General features: G+C 37.2%; 1 protein-coding gene across 1 annotated transcript in view; it reads left to right on the forward strand.

Annotated features, from left to right (window-relative positions):
• Nucleotides 1-24,528, forward strand: part of Eys (EGF-like photoreceptor maintenance factor) — a 1,574,159-nt gene that overhangs the window by 1,219,040 nt on the left and 330,591 nt on the right.

Genomic DNA, 24,528 nt, shown 5'->3' on the forward strand with positions numbered 1-24,528 from the left:
GGTTTTCTTCTCCACTATGTAACTGTACATTCTTAATTGGACTCTAGATTCTTACCAGGGTTATTTTTGTTCATGAAGAGCTGTCTGTTGTTTTTGTGCATATATGAAGGCTGCTATCTCCTATTCTGTCATCTTACCAACATCACTCCCACAGGTGGTGTATTTTTGAGTTTTAGAAAGGCGTTATGGAGAATGAAGCTAATAAATGAAGCAATACACATTAGAAATGATTTTTAAAGAAAGAATGTAACAAATAACAAATAATAGAAGTCAAGGGAAATATGCTATGGAATATTTTCATAATCATAAACTCCCTTCTCATAAAGTCCATAATTTTGCATATTATTTCAATATTTTTTTTCAAACCTAGCTCAGGCTTATCTTCTAGAGAAATTTTCAAAGCATTTAGTTCTTCTCACAGTCTTACTGGTTTAAATCAAATAGAACAGGGGTTGCTAAATATTTTCTGTAAAGGGACAGATATTAAATATTTTATGTTTTATAGTCCACATAGGCTCTGCCACAACTATACCTCCGCCGTTGTATAGTGAAAGCAGCAATAGACAATATGTAAATGCATGGGCAAGACTCCAATACAATTTTACTTACAAAAACAGCAAGTAGATGGATTTAATCTGCTTCCCAACCCCTGATGTAAACTAATATTAGCATTTTTTATAGTCGTGTTAAGCAACACAATAAGAATTAGTCTTCACAATGACTAGTTGATATATAAAAGAATATAGACTTTATAACAGTTTAAAATACAGTATACATTATATCAAAATGCTATCTGATGCATCTACAGATGATTACCATAGTAAATTTTATATTGAAATTAGCTCCATCCGGAAAGAGAACAGATTTCAAGCAAAGGACTTGTCCCATTCTTTCTTATTTTGAGCATGCAAAAAAATATGTCTCTTTTTAATTGAATACCATAATCAATGTGTGGTTCTTTACACTTTAAAAATATCACAGACTTATTTGCTCTTTGCTATAATTGTTAGTGCATTAATTGTGCAAAATAATGGGTTTTATTGTGACAATTTCATATATGCATTAATATACATTTATATTGCCCCATTAATATACTTAAATGCCCCATTAATATACTTTTATATACCTTTCCTATTGTCCTTTTTCCCCTTGCCCTTGGTCTCCTAAAGTCCCCCTCCTACTTTTATGTGTTTTTTTTTTCCTTTCTAGATTCCACCTATGAGAGAAAACATGGAATCCTTTTCTTTCTAAGTCTGTCTTATTTTGCTTAACATGATCTCTAGTTCCATCATTGTCCTGAAAATGGCCTGATTTTGTTCTTTATGACCAAATAATACTCTATCATCTCTATATATCACATTTTCTTTATCCATTCATCCATGGACCAGAACCTAGGCTGATTCCATAGACTTTTTTGAATAAATATATTTCTCTATAATAAGCTCACTTTGATTCCTTCAGATATATATATCCAGAAGTAGTATAGTATATGGGAGATCTATTTTTAGGTTTTTTTTTTTTTTTTGAGGAACTTCCATCCTGTTTTCCATAGTGGCTCTACTAACTTACATTCTGACCAATAGGGTATAAGGAATGCCCTTTCCATGCATCTTCACCAGAATTTGCTATTTTGTTTTCTTGAGAATAATCATTCTGACTATGGTAAAATGAAATCTCAATGTAGTTTTATTTACATCTTACTGATAGCTAAAGATATTGACCACTTTTTTCATATATTTATTGGCCATTTGTATTTCTTTTGACAAGTGTCTTATTCAGCTCCCTTGCCCTTTTATTAATTGAACTACTTGAATTTTTTGCTATTTTTTTAAGTTATTTATATATTCTGGATATTAATCCTCTGCAGATGAATAGTTGGCACAGATTTTCTTCCATTCTGTATGCTGACATTCTTACCTGTGTAGAAGGACCCTGTTGATTGTTTCCTATGCTGAACAGAAGCTTTTTTATTTGATGTAATCACATATGTCATTTCTTCCTATTATTTCCTGAGTTATCAGAGGAATGCAGTAGTTTCCTGAGTTATTCAGGAGGTTTGATGGTTTACTAAAATAATTATGTTCAACTTTTTTCTACTTCTCATTTGTCTGCCTACTATCCTGTTGTGATGTTTCCTTTCTCGTGCTCTTGTGACTCTCTTTATCTTGCTTCTTCATCTGTGGGTAGAATTTCTCTGAGTATCTTCTACAATACTGGATTAGTGGTCATGAATTCTTTGTTTATGCTTATCTGGGAAAATCTTTACTTTCTTTTTAATTCTGAAAGGCAATTTCACTGGCTATAGTAATCGAGGTTGGCAGATACTTTCTTTCATAGGTTGAAATACATCAGCTCTTGCCATCCTGGCCTTTTGAGTTCATGCTAAGAAATCTGTTGTTAGTCTGATTTGCTTCTTTCTTGAAGCTTTTTTTTTTCCTCCTTTATTGGAGCACTCTACTGCTGAACATCATTAGCCCTTTTTATTCTTTATTTTGAAACAAGATCTTGCTAAGTTTCTCAGTCTGGCCTCAAACTTATGATCCTCATAATTCATGTTCCCTTTTAAAAAGCTGGGATTATAGCCTCTATGCTCAGCTCTCTTACATCTTTTAATATTCTTTCTTTGCTCTGTTGTTGTTTTTTTTTTTTTTGGAAGTTTAACTAGGATATATTGTCAAGAGGCTCTTTTCTGGTTATGTCTATTTAGGATTTAAGATGCCTTAGTACCTAGAAGTCCATATCATTCCCAAGATTTGGGAAACTTTCTGCCATTATGTCATTGAACAAATTTTCTTTGCCATTAGCCTGTAGCTCTATTCCATCTAAATGGTGTCTCAGAAATTTCAGTATACTCTGTTCATAGTTTCTTTCTTTTTTCTTTTTTTCTTTATCACTCTTAGAGCTTGCTATTTGATCTACCTTATCTTCAAGCCCTGGTATTTTCTTCAGCTTGATCTATTTTATTGGAAAGGCTTTCTTTTTTTTTTTTTATTGTTGGTCGTTCTTAATACATCACATTTCACAATTTGATTCAAGTGGGTTATGAACTCCCAATTTTACCCCGTATACAGATTGCTGTATCACATCAGTTACCCTTCCATTGATTGACAAATTGCCTTTCTAGTGTCTGATGTATTCTGCTGTCTGTCCTATTCTCTACTATCCCCCCTCCCCTCCCCTTCCCTCCCCTCCCCTTTTCTCACTCTACCCCTTCTACTATAAATCATTTCTTCGATTTGTATTATCTTGTCTTACCCCTCCTTTCCTCTTATATGTCCTTATGTATAACCCTGAGGATCGCCTTCCATTTCCATGTGATTTCCCTTCTCACTCCCTTACCCTCCCACCTCTCATCCCTATTTAATGTAAATCTTCTTCTCAAGCTCTTCATCCCTACCCTGTCCTTGTTTACTTCCCTTATATCAAAGGGGTCATTTGGTATTAGTTTTTTAAAGATTGACTAGCTTCACTTAGCATAATCTGCTCTAATGCCATCCATTTCCCTCCAAATTCTATGATTTTGTCATTTTTTAATGCAGAGTAATACTCCATTGTGTATAAATGCCACATTTTTTTATCCATTCATCTATTGAAGGGCATCTAGGCTAATTCCACAATCTTGCTATCGTGAATTGTGCTGCTATGAACATGGATGTAGCAGTGTCCCTGTAGCATGCTCTTATTAGGTCTTTAGGGAATAGACCGAGAAGGGGAATAGCTGGGTCAAATGGTGGTTCCATTCCCAACTTTCCAAGAAATCTCCATACTGCTTTCCAAATTGGCTGCACCAATTTGCAGTCCCACCAGCAATGAACAAGAGTGCCCTTTTCCCCGCATCCTCTCCAGCACTTATTGTTGTTTGACTTCCTAATGGCTGCCAATCTTACTGGGGTGAGATGGTATCTTAGGGTAGTTTTGATTTGCATTTCTCTGACTGCTAGCGATGGTGAGCATTTTTTCATGTACTTATGGATTGATTGTATGTCCTCCTCTGAGAAGTGTCTGTTCAGGTCCTTGGCCCATTTATTGATTGGGTTATTTGTAATCTTATTGTCTAATTTTTTGAGTTATTTGTATATTCTGGTTATGAGGGCTCTATCTGAAGTGTGTGGAGTAAAGATTTGTTCCCAGGATGTAGGCTCCCTGTTTACCTCTCTTATTGTTTCTTTTGCTGAGAAAAAACTTTTTAGTTTGAGTTAGTCCCATTTGTTGATTCTAGTTGTTAACTCTTGTGCTATGGGTGTCCTATTGAGGAATTTGGAGCCCGATCCCACAGTATGTAGATCATAACCAACTTTTTTTTCTATCAGATGCCGTGTCTCTGATTTAATATCAAGCTCCTTGATCCATTTTGAGTTAACTTTTGTGCATGGCGAGAGATAGGGATTCAGCTTCTTTTTGATGCAAATGGATTTCCAGTTTTCCCAGCACCATTTGTTGAAGATGCTATCCTTCCTCCATTGCATGCTTTTAGACCCTTTATCAAATATAAGATAGTTGTAATTCTGTGGATTGGTTTCTGTGTCCTCTATTCTGTACCATTGGTCCACCCGCCTGTTTTGGTACCAGTACCATGCTGTTTTTGTAACTATTGCTCTGTAGTATAGTTTGAAGTCTGGTATCGCTATACCACCTGATTCACACTTCCTGCTTAGCATTGTTTTTGCTATTCTGGGTCTTTTATTATTCCATATGAATTTCATGATTCTTTTATCTATTTCTACAAGAAATGCTGTTGGGATTTTGATTGGCATTGCATTGAACTTATAGAGAACTTTTGGTAATATCGCCATTTTCATGATGTTGGTTCTGCCTATCCATGAGCAGGATATATTTTTCCATCTTCTAAGGTCTTCTTCTATCTCTTTCTTTAGTGTTCTGTAATTTTCATTGTATAAATCTTTCACCTCTTTTGTTAGGTTGATTCCCAAGTATTTTATTTTTGGGGGGGGATATTGTGAACGGAGTAGTTTTCCTCATTTCCGTTTCAGAGGATTTGTCGCTGATATACAGGAATGCCTTTGATTTATGCGTGTTGATCTTATATCCGGCCACTTTGCTGAATTCATTTATTAGCTCTAATAGTTTCTTTGTAGACCCTTTTGGGTCTGCTAGGTATAGAATCATATCATCTGCAAATAGTGATAATTTAAGTTCTTCTTTTCCTATTTTTATGCCTTTCATTTCTTTCGTCTGTCTAATTGCTCTGGCCAGTGTTTCGAGGACTATGTTGAACAGAAGTGGTGAGAGAGGGCATCCCTGTCTTGTACCAGATCTTAGAGGGAATGCCTTCAATTTTTCTCCATTCAGAATGATACTGGCCTGTGGCTTATCATAGATTGCTTTTACAATGTTGAGGTATGATCCTGTTATCCCTAATTTTTCTAGAGTTTTGAACATAAAGGGATGCTGTACTTTGTCGAATGCTTTTTCTGCATCTATTGAGATGATCATATGGTTTTTATTTTTAAGTCTATTGATGTGGTGAATAACATTTATTGATTTCCGTATATTGAACCAGCCTTGCATCCCAGGGATGAATCCTACTTGATCATGGTGTATAATTTTTTTGATATGTATTTGAATCCGATTCGCCAGAATTTTATTGAGGATTTTTGCGTCAAGGTTCATTAGAGATATTGGTCTGTAGTTTTCTTTCTTTGAAGTGTCTTTGTCTGGTTTCGGAATCAGGATGATGTTGGCCTCGTAGAATGAATTTGGAAGTTCTCCCTCTTTTTCTATTTCCTGAAATAGCTTGAAAAGTATTGGTGTTAGTTCCTCTTTAAAGGTTTTGTAAAACTCTGCTGTATACCCGTCCTGTCCTGGGCTTTTCTTAGTTGGTAGTCTTTTGATGGTTTCTTCTATTTCCTCTATTGTTATTGGTCTGTTTAGGTTGTCAATATCCTCCTGACTCAATCTGGGCAGATCATAAGACTTAAGGAATTTATCTATGCCTTCACTATCTTCTATTTTATTGGAGTATAAGGATTCAAAATAATTTCTGATTATCTTCTGTATTTCTGAAGTGTCTGTTGTGATATTGCCTTTTTCATCCCATATGCTAGTAATTTGGGTTCTCTCTCTTCTTCTCTTCGTTAGCATGGCTAAGGGTCTGTCAATTTTATTTATTTTTTCAAAGAACCAGCTTTTAGTTTTGTCAATTTTTTCAATTGTTTCTTTTGTTTCGATTTCATTAATTTCAGCTCTGATTTTAATTATTTCTTGCCTTCTACTTCTTTTGCTGTTGTTTTGCTCTTCTTTTTCTAGGATTTTGAGATGAAGTATGAGATCATTTATTTGTTGGTTTTTTCTTTTTTTGAGGAATGAACTCCAAGCAATGAATTTTCCTCTTAGAACTGCTTTCAATGTGTCCCATAGATTCCGATATGTTGTGTCTGTGTTTTCATTTAACTCTAGGAAGTTTTTAATTTCCTCCTTAATGTCTTATAAAACCCATTGATCACTCAGCAACCTATTGTTCATTCTCCAAGTGATGCATGATTTTTCCTTCCTTCTTTTATCATTGATTTTCAGTTTCATTCCATTATGATCAGATAAGATGCATGGTATTATCTCTACCCCTTTATATTGTCTAAGAGTTGCCCTGTGACATAATATATGGTCTATTTTTGAGAAGGTTCCATGTGCTGCTGAGAAAAAAGTGTAACTACTTGATGTTGGGTGGTATAGTCTATATATGTCAATTAAGTCTAGGTTGTTAATTGTGTTATTGAGTTCTATAGTTTCCTTATTTAACTTTTGTTTGGAAAATCTGTCCAGTGGTGAGAGAGGTGTGTTGAAGTCTCCCATGATTATTGTATGGTGGTCTATTAGACTCTTGAACATGAGAAGAGTTTGCTTGATGAACACAGCTGCACCATTATTTGGGGCATATATATTTATGATTGTTATGTCATGTTGGTGTATGGTTCCCTTGAGCAGTATGAAGTGTCCTTCTTTGTCCCTTTTGATTAACTTTGGCTTGAAATTTATTTTATTAGATATGAGTATGGACACTCCTGCTTGTTTCCGCAGTCCATATGAGTGGTATGATTTTTCCCAGCCTTTCACCTTCAGTCTATGAATATCTTTTCCTATCAGATGCATCTCCTGTAGACAGCATATTGTTGGGTCTTGTTTTGTGATCCATTCTACTAGCCTGTGTCTCTTAATTGGTGAGTTTAAGCCATTAACATTTAGGGTTATTATTGAGATATGGTTTGTTCTTCTATCCATATTTGTTTATTGATGTTACTAACCCTAATTTGTTATCCTCTTTGACTACTTTCCCCCCTTTACTGTCCTATCTCCCATTGTTGGTTTTCAATGTTATTTTCCATTTCCTCTTCCTGTAATGTTTTGCCAAGGATTTTTTGAAGAGGTGGTTTTCTAGCTACGAATTATTTTAACTTTTGTTTATCGTGGAAGGTTTTAATTTCATCTTCTAACCTGAAGCTTAATTTCACCGGATACACGATTCTTGGTTGGAACCCATTTTCTTTCAGTGTTTGAAATATGTTATTCCAGGATCTTCTAGCTTTCAGAGTCTGTGTTGAGAGATCAGCTGTTATCCTGACTGGTTTACCCCTAAATGTAATCTGCTTTCTTTCTCTTGCAGCTTTTAAAATTCTCTCCTTATTCTGTATGTTGGACATTTTCATTATAATTTGTCTAGGTGTGGATCTCTTATGATTTTGCACATTCGGCGTCCTGTAGGCTTCTAGGATTTGGGATTCTGTCTCATTCTTCAAGTCTGGGAAGTTTTCTCTTATTATTTCACTGAATAGACTTTTTATTCCTTTGGTTTGGAGCTCTGTGCCTTCCTGTATCCCAATGACTCTTAAATTTGGTCTTTTGATATTGTCCCATAATTCTTGGATGTTCTGCTCATGGTTTCTTAGCAGACTTGCTGAGCTGTCTATGTTCTTTTCCAGTTGAAATACTTTGTCTTCATTGTCTGATGTTCTCTCTTCTAAGTGATCTACTCTGCTGGTAGTATTCTCAATTGAGTTTTTAAGTTGGTTTATTGTTTCCTGCATTTCTAGAATTTCTATTTGTTTGTTTTTTATTACCTCTATCTCCCTGTGAAATTGATCTTTTACTTCCTGGATTTGTTTGTCAATGTGATCTTTCATTGTCTGATTTTGATGTCTCATGTCTTCCTTGAGACTCCACATCATCTGAAGCATATAAATCCTGAACTCTTTATCTGACATTCCATCTGTTGCAGCTATTACCTCTTCTAAAGTTGAGTTGACCTGCATTGCTTGTGGTCCTTTCTTTCCTTGTCTTTTCATACTGCTCGCGTTTCTTTCTGCTTGGTGCAACTGTTGTGTTTTTGAAATTTACCCCCTATTTATTTATGTTGCTCTTGTATAGTTGGGAAGTCTCCCTTGCAGGGCGGGTATTTGCTGTGCTCCTCCTCTAATTATGGTGGTCTGTCTACCCCGCTGATCGGTCGCAGGTCTGCCCCTGCTGCGGGCCCGGGTGGCGGCTTTGCTTTGCCCCCACTCCAATTGTGGTAACATAACTACCACGCCCTGGGGTCGTTGGTCCTGATCTGGATGTGGGTGGCGGCTCTGCTGGGCCCCCACTTCAATTGGTGTGACAAGTCTACCGCGCTGGCAGACCTCTAGGCCGGTGGGTCGCAGTTCTGCACAGCCCCCACTCCCAATGGGGGTACCTGACTACCTCTCCAACGGGGCGCTGAGCCCCCTCCGGACCCGGGCGGTGACCCTGCTCCACCCCCACTCCAACCAGTGTGACGCGACTGCCTCGGTGTTACGTGTCCACCACGCTGGCAAGCTACCTGGCCTGTCTTGCCAGTTGGCGGCAGGTCTGCCTGCCCTACTTGCTCAGATGGCAGTTCTGCACAGCCCCTACTCCAAATGAGGTTACTTGGCTACCGCGCCGCGGAATCGCTGGTCCTATTCTAGGCGTGGGCCGCTACTCTCTTCAGCCCCAGCTGCATTTGGGGTGTCATGGTACCACGCCGGCGGGTCACTTGGCCTGATCTGGGCGCAGGTGAAAGCTCCACTCTGCCCCTACAGCACCCCGCCGGACCCTGATTGAGAAGCAGTCACCGCCGGTTCCCTAGCCTTGGGCCAAAACAGCTTAGGTAGCCGGAACCCCGCCTCTCCGATCCCAATACACTCTCCGCTGGGAGCTGGCTCCAGCGAGCGACCCCCACGGGTTCCCCAGCCCCAGGCCAAAACTGTTCCGGGAGTCAGAACCCAGTCGCCCCAAGCTCAGCACACGCTCCACTTGGAGCTGGCCTCCACCGGCAGTCTCCGCAGTTTCCTCAGACCTGGGCCAGGTTAGCCCGGGGAACCAGAATCCAGCTGCTCAGTGCCCGGCGCACGCCTTGCCCGGCAAGCGCCTCTAGGAGTATTCTCCACAAGAACCCCAGTCCCGAGCCTGAGCAAGAAATCTGTCTGCTAGACGCAGGCAAATACCAGCCTGATATCACCTGTTCGTAGTTGAATGGGCTGAGATCAGTAGAACACGGGGATGATTACATCATCTCTCTGAAATGGTGGCTGCTGTTCTCCACTGTGGTCTGACCGGTGTCTGGAACCAAACTGGGCCGCTTCTCTCCTCTGTTTCAAAGCCGGAACTCAGCACTAAGGGCTCCGATGTACCACTGGCGGGAGCCCCCCTGGATGCATATCGCTGTTCCCCCGCTCCGGCACCCTGCCGCTCCCCGGCGCGCGCCACAGACTCCAGCCGCGGGGCGATCGCCTGTCAGGCTATGTGACCCTCCGTGCGGAGAAATGGAGCTCTCAGAGCCGAACTTCGCACGATGGAAATCTGTCCACTAGATTCTGGAGCACCTCAATTTCACTGGAACTTCCCAAAGATAGCCTTCAGCTGTTTTGCATCGTCTTTCTCCCACTTAGTGACGCGGCGCCCTGGGGTGATGCACTCCCTTCGCCGCCATCTGGTGCTGGGCAGTGCCACCCTCCGTCGCAAGTACGACCGCCTGGAAAGGCTTTCAAGTGAGCGTTTTACTTGATTTATTGACTTTTTTCATTTCTAAGATTCTGTTTGATGCTTTTTCAGAATCTCTTTATCTTTATTAAATTGGTCTTTCATATCTTGCAATGACTTTCTTAATTCACTCAGCCATTTATTTGTATCTTCTTTGAACTCATTTTCATTTTAACAATTTCTTAAATTCCTTACTAACCTTTCATCCATGTTAATATCTATAGAATCAGTTAGTGGGATTCATGAACTTTGGAGGAATCACATTGCTTGTTTTTTCATGTTTCTTGTCTTGCTATGCTGAAGTTTGCACATCTGTTGGGATGGATATCTCTTCCACTATTTTATGACGGTCTTCCTGGTGAGCAGACATCTCCTGATGATGTGCCATAGAATATTGGTTTGTTGTGTAGTGTGGGCTTTAATTACAAATGGACTTCCTATTGTAGCATCTCTGTGGCTTCTTGAGAAATACCCTCTGTTAGTTCAGACAGAAGTGATATAGACAGCAGAGTATATGAGATAAATTCCCTGTGGTTAATGCACCAGATCTGTGAGTGCTGCAATCTGAGAAGGCGTGAGGCAACCAATGCTAGGACCCCTTGTGAGTAGGTTGACCATAACAGTTGGGTAATTTCTCTTTGTCCAGTAGTGGGTTTTCAGAACACCACATCTGTGCCGACTTAAGCCTGTGTCCTCAGCTGAAGACTCCTTTTCCCCTGTGCTTAAGTTGAAATATTTGCCAAAGTTTAAGCAGAACTTTGTCTAAAATAGACTAAGGAACAATTTCTTTTTTCTAGACTGAGATATAACTCAGCATCAAAGCATTCACTCAACTTATTTGGGGTGCTTGGATCAATCCCAGCACAACTTTGAAAGGAGAAAACAACCACCAGTAACAGAAAAGCAAAGAAAACACAGACATATGATTAAAAACCTATTTAAAATAACGTCTACGACATCACCAACCACAGAGAAAGGGGAAGAAATAATTATAAATAGGCTAAAAATTTAGGTGGTTATGAAAATAAAACTAAGATTTTTAAAAAGGAGAAAAGGAAAGAAAGAAATGGAAATGTAAAGAGAGAAAGGGAAAAAAGAAAAGCAAATAAAAATTGTGAAAAAAATAAAAAATAAAAGTACATTAAATTATATAAAAATATGGAGGAAAAAAAAGGAAAACAAACCAAATCAACACAGGGGGAAAAAATAAGAGCCAAAACAGAACAAAATGAAAGGTCAGTGTTTCCTCCTTGCCAAGGTATTTAAAATGGAGGCACTTCTTACAGAGAGCTCTAATTTTGGAATCACCAGGCATGGTGAGGAAGGGGTTGTGGGTCCCATCCAGTCCAGTGTGTTCAGAGCTCCAACCTAACACGCTAACCCAGTTGGGGCAGTCTATAGACCGCGCTCCACCTCTCCTTGCCCACCAGTGCAGACTAAGGCAAAGTTGTCAAGGGCAAGACTAACTTCACTGCCAAGGCTGCTATGAGGTATGGGATCATAGTGACAACAGACACTGCCTACTAGCCCCTCTCACCCTCTCATCCTGTGGACAGGTGGGGTTTGAACCCTTGGTCCCAAGATCCTCAGTCAGTATGCTCAGGTTATGGAAAGTGTCCAAGCTGTGGCAGTGAATCCTTTGAATGCCTCTGAGGGTGGAGAAAACAACCAAGCCGCTGCACTGGGGTAGGGAGCGGCAGGAACCAACTATGGGCCAGTTGCAGCCATGGCACTTAGGGGCCCAGCCCCTTCACAAATCCACACACAGCGGGTCTCGCTCCTCCTCACACACATCAAACCACCAATTTTAAATGGAGGTACTTTCAGCTTCACTCTGCTTCACAGACCAGACTTCCCACTGCCTAGAGTTCTTCTCTGATTCATGGCATTCCCTGGACTCAAACTGACTCTCAGGGTGGGCACCTGCTGAGCCAGTGAAGGGAAGAAGCCATTGGGTCTTCAAGATATAAAAACAAACAGTAAGCTCTGACTCTTTAAGACAGCAGCCCCTGTTGGCACCATATGAATGTGCTGAGAAGTGCAGTGTACCTCTCTTCTCCCATGCCAACTCCCTATGCAGATCCCAGGTCTGCCATCTGCTCCAATGGCTTGTCTATGTAGTGTTGGACTCTGCATTCCTGGAGATCACTAGGACACACTCACTCTCTCTCTCTCTCTCTCTCTCTCTCTCTCTCTCTCTCTCTCAACCTGCCTAAGGTCCAAAGAGCCCCCAGTGCTTAGTATTGGTGTCTTTTATTTTTCTTGTTACTCTGAAAGCCAATATTTCTTAGTTTCACCTGATCATCAACTCTGTAGTTGCACTCCAGTGCTTTTCCTCCAACCCACCCACCTCAATATGCAGCTGATTCAGTCTTATGGGGCAGCAGCCTTGAACCCATCATCTTCCAACTCCTCTTAGTTATTTTTTACAACCTAATGAGGCAGGTTGTGTACACCTTGCTTTATATGTGATTTAACTGACACATCTATTATATGACACATCTGAGATTCAAACCCCAAGATGACTTTCAGAGTCTCTGCTATAGTACTTCCATGATTAAATGACAGCAAAACATTCTTAAATCTAAATTTTAATTTATTGCCAATTAGAAGAAAGACGTTTACTTTAATATATTAATAATAGTATATCACACTTATGTATTTTCAAATATATTTTATGTGTTACATTAGAGTTTGAACATTATCCATGAGTGAATATTTGTTTATCTATTTTGTTTAGCAACCAACAGCTTCAAATATAATTTGCACTTTAAAACCAACATTAACCTCTAGTACAAACAGAAAATTTACAATTACATAACTCTAAATTCATTCCTAATATGCACTGTCATTTTTATTATGCCAGGGCAATATTCACCTCTTGGCTATAATTTTGGTGTATAGATGATGTTAATGCAATATTTTCCCTAGGATGCATTCATAGTAATATTTGTATGAAAAACAAGTACTAAAAAGTGTAGAGTCAAATTTGCCTGGAGATACATGTAATCTTAATCTTTTTTCATTACTATAAAATAATAATTTATATGATGTATGTAAAAAGTCTTTGAATTTAAGATGAATTTGATTAATGTGAGAGAAATAATTATTTCATTAAAAGTCACCAATCCCAGGAATGGTTGTGAAAGGGTACACTGTTTCAATTAGACAGGAGGAGTAAATTATAACTATTTGGGAGTTAGATACATCCATGTTCTTGATTGACTCATTCTACTAAACACATATAGTGTTATCCATTCCCACTCCATAAATATGTATTATTATAACTCATCAATATCTATTAAAATATTTTTTAAAGGAGAACTCAGTCTGATTTTGAACTTTTATACTTTAGATAACAATTTTGGGAAAATTACTGAACATTCTTTATGATCAGCTCTCTTAGGTGTGAAAGACTGTGAGGGATCAGGTAAAATTCCATGATTTAGGGCTGGGATGTAGTTCAGTGGTAGAGCAAGGGCATGATTAATGTGTGAGGCCCTGGGTTCAATCCCAAGACACAAATACACATACACACTCATTCTGTGATTTTATCACTAACAAAAGGATCATTAAAATCCACAAATCTCAGCATTTGGTTTAATCTTTTATAACAACATATTCAGGACCATAGAATTATCCCTGTCCTATTCAAATTTTTGATTACTAATTTGGATGAAATGTAGTCTCTTTATCAAAATTTCTGGTGAAATAAAGCCTTCAGGAAAAGTGAAGATGGGGAAAGACAGAATCAAAGCCAAGAAAAACAAAACAAAACAATCGAACAAAAAACCTCTGAAATGCCAAAATACAAGTCCCAAATCCATGTCCCCTGGCCCTGGTGACCTACCTCCTCCAGTCTCACCCTACCTGCCTATAGTTGCCTCTCAGTTAATTCATATCAGTGAATTAATCCACTGATACTCTAATCACTTCACATCTGAAAATTCTGACATTATTTCACATGAGCTTTTGGAGGATACCTAAACCACAATGTTTTTCTCCATGGTATAGATATATACCCAGGGTTGTCTAGTACAGTAAATCTAAGACTTGTCAAAGTCATTATTGAGTAATTTGACAATATGTCTAAATAATATATAAATAATCATATATAATTTATATTTTTTGTGTGTATATATATATATATATATATATAAATTCTACTTCATTTTTTACCCTCAACATCTATATTATTATTGTAAGAGTTAGTGTAGAGAAGGGAAGGAGTGAGAAATCCTTTATGTTTCATCTATATTTACTTTTCTTAAAAGATTCTTCAGAATCCATGTGCACAAAAAAAAACCATTAATCATCAGGTTCATACTGTGTAGCACTTTACGATGTATTTTTATCCTTAATCCAACAGAAGTCTATATTCAGCCATAGAAAGAAGACAAAGTGAGCCTACCAGCTAAACAGTATGTTTGCAATCTCTAGCTGTGATTTCAAAGAGGTTTCTTTGAAAACAGTTTTCTATCCCACTAGTTTTTAATAGGAAAGGGAAAATTGGTTTACAATATGAACTTTTAAACTTTCCCTTATTTTCATACCAATTGCTTGCCCCACACTTGAACCCAACAATTTCCCACGTATTCAAGTGTTTTTGTACTCATGGTTCTTAGCCAGAATCAAAGCAGTTCAGCTGAATAAGAGTGTGCTGTCATATGGGCCACAGATAAAAAGACCAGGCACATAAGTAGCAGCAATTCATAGACTTTCTAATGTATTTTTTTTCCATTTTTGAGCTTATTGAACTAAACTACTGAACCTTTTTAGGTTTAGCTCTAGATTTTGACCTTCATTTGTCCAAGTTCTTCATGCATGTGAGGCATTTCAACTAGTGAAATAGTATGTGGTTACAGTAATAAACACCCACAGTTGGCAACAACTATTCCTTAACTTTTGCAGAATTGATTATGTTCGGTGCATGAGATAACTTCCTAATTATGTCTCTGGTTTGCCTTAATGGTCTCAAAATGACTGTCACAGACTAAAAAATATTTTCATAATATATAGATGTTATGAAAATGCCTTGCAAGTTATTTTAAGAAAGAGGAATATAGAAAGGGCAAAAGGATTGAATAATGAAGAAAACAGGAGGGTTAAAAAAAGAGAGAGACTTAGTTTAATGCTTAGTACAAATAGTAACAGAGTTAGGAAAAAAATAAAATGTTTAAAAATCTATCCATAGGCATAAAGCTGGGAAGAAAAGATGTAATAATTCTAGGCTCATGTTTACAAAGGAGGAAATGTTTACAGAGGTAGCTACTTCACATTCCAACCTTGGAAAGTACAAAAACGCAGTTCATTACCCACAGGTATAAAAGGGCCAGGATAAAGGCCAAAAGCAATGGCCATGACACAGAAAGGAAGACCTCTGGAGTTGCAGGGTCTCTGTTGGGGATCTTTTTTAAGTCGCTTAATCTTTTCAGGCCCCAATTCCTCATTTGTAAAAGGGGGAAGCTCTAGAGTCATGTTTATGGTTAACATAGATTATTATGCAAATATAGTGTTCAGCACAATTCTCACACCAAATGAATTCAAAACATCTTAAACATTATTATTGGAATGATATGGACTGTTACAGGAGCAAGGAGGCTCAGTGGAAGTGATCTTCAAGGCTACAGAGGGGAAAGCGAGTAGAAAATGGAAGCAGGCAGCCAAGATGGAACCTCTGTGTGGTGATGGGTCTTCCACAACCTTCTGAGGGTCAGGCAGCATGTTTAAGAGCCTCAGTTTTAGAATTAATAAGCAGCAGAGTCAGCCCTCAAAGGCAGATATTTCTAACTGTGCAACATTCAGAAAATTGCTTTCCTTGTAAAGAGGCTTAAAAGTTTCAGCTATCTTCTCTCCAAAAATAAAAAAGCAGACATGGACTTCCAGTTTCCAGTCCAGCATGCAAGGAGCCTAGGCACTGCCATTCTGTCAGAACAATAAGGACAAAACTGAAAGAATCAATACCCCTTATTCGCTCCATCAAAGAAGTGAGGGAGGGCACAGAGCAAACAACAGCATCCCAAATTGAAAAGACAGCCAGGAGAATACAGAGAGTCACAACTTGCTGGAGCAGAATACTCTCTAAGAACCAGTGCTAAGGAAGGAACCCAAATAGTAATGGAGGCTTAGTGAGGATATCTGAGGGACCCAGTCATAAGGATGTCCAAACACTGTTGTGAGTTGTATCTCCAGGACTGAACATCAGAGAAAAATCCCCTTGTTCTCCCAGAAAGGGAAGCAGAAAAGGAAACATTTTGAAATAAGACAGAGCCTCCATTCTTAACAAGGCTCACCCTCAGGAGAAACCATTTTACCAGAGCCTAAACTGCAGGGTTTTATCAGAATCAAACCTAAGGTGGGAAAGGAAATACCCAACTTCACTAGCTCTAGTCATCCTGACCCACCTGAGAGTAGGGAGGGGAATAAGAAACCCTGGCAGGTTTCTAATCCAGGGATACAGCTCACCAAAATGATGAGGCTCAGTAGTAGGATTACAGAATGCTTCTCCCACATACAATTTACCATGCTCCTGAAGTCCTATTTAGGGGAGTTGCTTTTACCCAATAGATCCTCCCTACCTTTTAACAAAGGAATACTAAAAGACAAAAAAAGTGAATACATAAATAAATAGATTTTAACACTTTGAAGAGATTGAACAAATATCGCAGGAATTTTAGAATTATCAGGTCAGGAAAAAAAATTTTTTAACAATGGGGTTACATGTGGTGTTTCAATATGTGTTTACATTGTGTGGTATTACCATCAGGTTTTCTACTGACAAATCCTAAGGATCAGAGATTTCTTTCCTCAGCAATATTCATCCTACTAATGAAGCACAGATATATGGACAATTCAATACCTTTATTTTATTTATTTATTTATTTTTAAGTAGTGCTGAGAATCGAACCCAGTGCCTTATACATGCCAGACAAGTGCACTACCACTGAGCCACAACCCCAGCCCCAAATTTTTAAAATTATAATTAATATGCTAAGAACTTGAATGGGAAAAATAGACAATATACAATACAATAATACCTGTGGATTTCCATGACTAATACCAGATATAAGCACAGATATTAATATAAGAAGCATAAAATTCTAGAAAAAAAATGAAATGCTAGAGGTCAAAACTACTGTAGCATAAATAAAAAGTGCCTCCACAGAATAGGATGAATATTGTTGAGGAAAGAAATCTCTGATCCTTAGAATTTGTCAACAGAAAACCTGATGGTAACAGCACACAATGTAAGCACGTATTGAAACACCATCTACTACCCCATTGTTATGTATGATTTTTATGCTCTTATATATCAGTTAAAATATAAAAATAATTTTCAAAACTGAAAAGCAAGAAAAGACTTTTAAAAATGACAACATAACATCAAAACACTGTGAGATAACTATGAAAGGTGTAGCACACATATAATGAGAGAGTCAGAAGAGGAAAAAAGAGAGAAGGGACTGGAAGAACATATGAAGCAATAATGCCTATGAATTTCCATGACTAATGTCAGACTCCAAGTCACAGATCCAAGAAGCACAGAGGCAACAAGTAGAATAAATACCCGCCCTCCAAAACAATTTTACACTAAGGCACTCATGTGCAAACTTGAAAAAAAAAATCAAAGATAAAGCTTGAAAAGCAGAGAATAACAATAAAAAACAAAAATGCTACCTGTAGAAGAGCAAAATTACATCTTACTTTTTCTTTAAAATTATGCAAGAAAGAGCCAGACATGGTAGTGCACACCAGTAATCTCAGCAACTAGGGGCACTAAGGCAGAAGAATCATAATTTCAAGGGCAGCCTGAGAAAATTATGTGACAAAGAAAAGAAAGAAAAAGGGGATAAAATTAAGTGCTGGGAAAAAGCAATCACCAACCTAGAATTCTAAATCCTACAAACTTATTCTTCAAAAGTGAAATACAGCTAGATATGGTAGCACATGCATATGTATAATCCCAGCTACTTTGGAGGTTGAGGCAGAAAGATTGCAAGTTCAAGTTCAGCCTGGATAATTTAGTAAAGCCCTATCTCAAATTTTTAAAAATGGCTGCGGGTATAGTGTAGCTCAATAGTAAAGTACTCCTGCATTGAATCCCCAGTACTGACATCAATATTTTTAAGTGAGAGATAACTAAAAACATTTTAAGCAAACAAAAACTGAAGAAATTTGATGTCAGAGAATGGTTTGAAAATAAATGAATTAGTGATAAATTAGCTGCATTGCAAACTCAAGGAGGAACCACTAGAAAAAGCTAAAAAAGAAAGAAAATATAGGGCATACCCCCCCCCCAAAAGAGAGACACACAGAAAGAAAATTGAGTCAAATAAAATGCTCAGTTAAAACCACAAAAGGAAAAAAAGAATTATAGAAGACAAAAATAGGAGCAAAGAACAAGGGCAACAAATAGAAAACAATAACTATTAATCTACTCTATCTGTGATTACTTTAATTGTCAATAGTCCAGTGCACCATTAAGACAGAGATGGTCAAAGTGGATCAAAAACAGACCTAACTATATTTTGTCTAAAAGAAATGCACTATATGGGTGAAGGGTTATGGAAAATCATATTCCTACAAGAAAACTCCCCAGGGAAAAATGGAAGGACAGAGTGAAGAAGGAGGAAGGAGGGGAAATTAGCCAAATATTAAACTTCTTCCAGTACATCTTTTCCCCATAACAATGAGCCTTGAGGGGAAAAGCAAACTTTCATCCCTTCCCAGGTTCATCCCCAGCATCTCCACCAAAAGCAAACATTTACCCCTTCCCAACCACAATGGGTCCTGAGAGAGGAGGTGAATACTGAAATGCTGGGTCCTGAATCCTGGAAGGAGAAAAGCAAATAGTGGAGCTCTAGGTAACAATGGGTCCCAGAGAAAGGAAGATAGGCAATGGGCACCGAGTTGTGAGATTTTCCCAGTGACAATGAGTTTCAAACTTTTTACAACTACCTTCCTGAATTAAAATTTTAACCTGCACAACTAGATCTCTGATCGTCCAAACTGCACATGCTCAGTCTCCAATGATTAATTCACCCTCTTTGTAAACCATAAAACCCAGACTCTTTCTGTAACCCAAGGGACTATCTCCATACTTAGAAAATAAAGCCTCCAGCTCCTGCCCACACCCCGGTGCCTGATGGATTGACTTTGCAACAGAATAAAGGAAAGCTTGCTGATCCAAGGTTTGCTTCCCATTTCCTGCCTTCATCATTTGTGGGCCATATGCTTACAATGGGCTGGCAGGTAATTGAGTGGTGCAGCACTTGATTAGCACATATGAGGCCCTCGGTTAAATCTCTAGAACTGAAGAAGAAGAAAAAGAAAAAAGTAAAAAATTGAAGAGATGCACTTTAAACATGAACACATATAGATCAAAAGGAAAGGAGAGGGCACAAAAGTAGGGGAATGGAGAGAGATACTTTGTTACCATCAATCCAAAGAAAATTAGAGTATCTATATTAATTTCAGATTTCAGGGAAAAGAAAATAAATTGTGATACATTAAAAGTAGGGACTATTTATTTTCAATGCTCAATGGAAATGAGCTAGCGAGTCCTAAAAAGACATGAGGGAATCCTATAGGCATGTTGCTAAATGAAAGAATCTATTCTGATTCCAACTACATGATGTTGTGAATTAGGTAAAACAAGAGTCATTAATGAGATTAGTGGTTTCCAGGGGAAATGGGGAGGGAAAAGTGAATAGGCAGAGCACAAGCAGGGCAGTGAAGGAGTCTGTGTGGTACCACCTGGTAGATATGTACTTTACATTTGTCAAAATCATATAATGTATAACACCAAGAACCCTAATGTAAATTATGGACCTAAGGTGATATTGTGTCAGTGTAGCTTCATAATTGTAAAAAAATGTATCACTGTGGTGTGGGATGTTATTAGATTGTACATGTGTGGGAACACAGGGAATATGGGAACTCTGTAATTTCTAATCAATTTTTCTGTAAAAGTGAAACAAAGTTTTTTAATTTTAAAAAGAATGGAGATAATAATAGACTCTTGAGAGGACTGCCTGGCAGGTAGTAGTGCTCAATATTAAGATGATGCCAATATTAAGATGATGATTCGGATTCCTCATATTTTCACCTTTCTCATTCCTCCCTTTACTTCCTCTTCTCCCTCCCCCTCCTTCCCCTGGTCCTCCTTCTCCTGTACTTCCTCCTCCCTCTTCTTCTTCACTGAATCCATCTTTCATTGTTTGTTTCATACATAAAAAATTATCTGTACCAATTGAGCTTAATATGGATGTTGGTCACATTTTTTTTCAATGCTAGAATAGTAAGCAATGTGTACAACTTATACACAGAATTGACTTAAGAGACTCTTCATGGTTATGGCTATCAAAATAAATAGTTACAACAGTGTTAAATCTGAACAGGATTAGTGAAATACTGCAGACTAGACACAGTATGGAAACTACCACATTTTTCTTAAAAAAAAAAAAAAGCCAGAGAAAGAAAGATGTGTTGACATGCTAGGCAAGTACTTGACCACTGAGCTACATCCCCACACCGCATTACCATGTTTGAAAGAGCAAAACTTGATGGCTGGTTTCTAAACTCTTAAAAAAAAAAAAAAAAAAAAAAAAAACAGAGGCTTTGAAGTGTTCACTATAGCAAGAGGCCTATAAAAGTTCCAGCAACATCACTGGCAATGACTAAATTCAATTTATCCAAAGTACCTACAACTTTAGCTTTAGCAACTGACTAATGCACTAAAGCAGCAATTGTGGAAAATCTGTCATTTTCTTCTCTGTTTACTTGGCCCAATCCTTGCTAAATAAACAATTTTGGGCTGGCTAGCTATGGCCCAATCCTTGCTAAATAAACAATGTTGTGCTGGCTAGCTATGGCCCAATCCTTGCTAAATAAACAATTTTGTGTTGGCCAGCTATGTGCACAAACGTGTGTATGCACACACATGCATACACACACACACACACAAACACACACACACACTTTTCCCTCCTTCTTAAGACTTTTCCTTCCTAATAATTCTTCCTCCCTTGGATTTCATTGCAATGGGCCTTTTTTATTTCCTGTCCCATCATTTTTTTCCATCTCCTCTTTATTATTCCAATGCCAAAATGTTTCTTTACTGTAACTTGAAAACTTCCCATAGGTTACCATTATTCCTGGTCATTTATTCTCTAAATACTACAACCAGCTTTCATTTATTCCATATTTGTAATCATTTGTTGATTATTTCTACACAAATATTCTATTTGACCCACAAATCAAAACATGCATGCTGATTTTATCACCCTCCTATTAAACTGCTGTTCCTATTGTGTTTCCTGGATTGGTTTCTGTCTCCTCCATCATTCAATTCACTCAGACTTGAACACATTGCTGTTTCCCCTTGAGATCACACTACACCCACAATATATTCATTGCCAATTCTTGTCCTCCCTAGCTCAGAGGCTTTGGGATCTATTTTCTTCTTTTGTTTTGTTTTGTTTCTGTTGTTGTTGGTGGTGGTGGTGGTGGTGATGGTAGTGATGGTTCTTGCCATTTCCCTCATTCTTAATTTTTTTTTAAATAATACAAATGTATTTTGCCTTCTTTATGCTTTCAGATCAGAGAGTTGTGCATTTGCCTAGGCAGACAGCAACTCGGTTTACATAGTACTTTCCTAGGTCAAAGAAAAAAACTGCCTTCAAGTGTTACATGATATCTCAATTTTGACAATCAATGTGTTCAAAAAGGTACACTTCCTTCTGAAGAATCTCTGATTGTGTGTATACTACACTCACTATACCAGTCGGCTCTTTATCCATGAGAAGTACTTTCATACTGGGCCCACTGTCCTCTATCATTTTGGAAACATTCTGCTTAATAGGAAAAACCATGTTCATGGTGGTGAATTATCAGGTTCCCTATAGCCTTTCCTACCCTCTTTTTCTTACTGAATTAACACTCCCTCATCCTTAATTTGATCCTTACTTCCACCTGCCTGAACTATTGCTATGTCTTTTGAAATGACTTCTTAATTTTCCTAATTCCAGCTGTCAGTATTTGCTGAGAGCTTAGTATTCCTAAAGGAGGATGCCAGTTTTGCTGCTTCTCTATTCATAAGTCTTTAAGGTCCCTGGCTTCAGAATGAAGTTCAATTTCTTTAACAAGAATGGCAGCCATCTATAATCCTCCTCCTTCTCCCTAACTCTGCTTCCTATTATTTCCCTTCACACAGTCTGTACTTCCGGCAACTGCATTTCAAACTTTTCACAGTGTCTCCCATGCTACTCTACTGTTCCCTTTACACTGCTGCCTCTCTCTTCTGGTGTATGAGCTCATCATTTGTTATAATAAATAATCAATTAGTAAATGAATTTTCCCAGTTGGAGTAGAAACTCATTGAACAAAGCTCTACATCTGATGCATTTAAATCCTCTCCTTGCTTCTAGCAAACTTGATTTGAAATATTTTTAAGTGCATATTTAAGTTTTCTTCCTAAATAAAGGATTTTAAAATCACATGACTTTCTATATTTTTAGCAATGATATTCATGTTAGTTTATAACCTTTAGTTATTCTTTGCTGGTAAATTATTCATCTACTTTATAATTCTTTCATAGGTAGGAGAAATTCTTTCGAGGACTACCATCTTGCAGTATATTCTGTCTTTAGGAGGTTGATTCAAACCATCCTGTTAGAAAAGAATGGTTTCAAACCATTCCTGGCACCATCTGGGTCACTGCATTTTCTCAGTATCATATCATACGCTCTGAACCACATTTCAAATTTGTCTGTTAGGCAAAAATATTTTTAATTTTGTATGAATGTCTTATCTCTACAAAACTAATAAGTTATAGGTTGACATCATTGGAAATTTAACGTTAAGTTTCAACAGTCACAATTTCTAAAACATAAAATAGAATATTATGTTACACATTGATCTATAAATGGTATAAACCAAAAATAAATATGTATCCTAATTCTTGGAGACATAAGAGATATAACAATCAAAGTCATTTTTTCTTATTGTCAAATTTATATTTTCCTTTTCATTCTGATGTTCTATTTGTTTTTTTCAGTTTAATTTTATGTGCATGCATGTATACATGTGATTAAGAAACACTAGGAAAGGAAACATTATGTGTTCTATAAATTAATATGCTATTTGATTCCTCTGTCCCCTTAAGGAAACTCTTCTAATTTTTCCTCTAGGCAAGTCTGGTGGGGAGAGATGACATTGTTCCATGTAAAATATGTTAAAAAAATATTAGTGTAATTTATATATGCTATGCCATAGAACCATGTACTATATTATACAAGTGTATATTTATATTATATAAATATTTAAGGTATTTACAATTGCTAATATTATATTTTAATAATTAAGTGGTAAATTATTATAATTTATTATCATAATCAATATGTATAGTGTTTAAGTTATGGCATGCGCTTTGGCACTTAATTATCCAATATTAGAATAATATAGATAATTGTAATTTTGTGTCTTTGAATATTATGTTAGGTTTATTACTTTTTAATAATGAATGCTTCAGGTAAAGAGATGGTTAGACTTATAAACTGGTGATGTTCATTGAATCATAGAATTTAATATTAGAAACAAAAATGAAGCAATGTCAGATTCTTAAACTAAAATATTTATTAATAAATGCATTATATTAGTCATCTCTTTTTTATGAACATTGTCATGGAATTCATGTGATGTTGTTTCTGAGCAAAGTAAGAAAAAAACAAACATTTCAGTATTACTAGTTTTTAACTTTCTTTTGAACAAAACAGATCTATCTGCATTATAAAGGGGAATAGCAAACAATATTATGTTTCTTCTGGTACTAAGAAACAATTGACTTCTGTGTGAATAATTTGTGAACAATTGCATTTGCAACTTGATTTGTATGTTAGTATGTCAGTTTCTGAGTTTAGATCATAAGAAGCCCTTATACAAGGCTAAGGGAATTATAACTCATGCTGTAGACAAGGGAGTCCACTTCTATTCAGAATGAATAACATTTATGTTGCTCAGCTTCATTGTGCTCAGGGTAAAGGTATTAATCTCTTCTGTGTTTTCTTCTTCATAAAGCACTCTGCTATGTTGTCCTGGATAAAACTTCAGCAAATCATTGTTATTAATTGACAATGGTTCTGATTCATACTACAGAAGCACATTAGGTGAAAATATTAAACTTATTCATGTTTTTCAACATAAATTACTTAAACTCACATCTGTGATTTTATTTCTTCCTTTGAAATTTTAGAGTCTTATTTTGATCACTTTGCCATTTAAAAAGGTCTTCCTTTGGGGTTAATTTATTGGATATTCTCATGACTCAGAACTGAATTTATTCTGTTAACCATTTAAAAGTTAGCCAATCGATTTGATCGCCTACATGATCTTTTAAGATGTTTAAACATTAGAGTATACTTTATATGTCTATTTTGTAATCAGAAGTGACTAAATACTATATAACATTTTGTGAGATGTTTAATACATGTTTTTTTAAAATTTATAATTGGAAGAGAAATAAACTTGGAGTGTATTCAA

The sequence above is a fragment of the Urocitellus parryii genome, chromosome 8 (genome assembly GCF_045843805.1).
Source record: "Urocitellus parryii isolate mUroPar1 chromosome 8, mUroPar1.hap1, whole genome shotgun sequence".
NCBI classification, from domain to species: domain Eukaryota; kingdom Metazoa; phylum Chordata; class Mammalia; order Rodentia; family Sciuridae; genus Urocitellus; species Urocitellus parryii.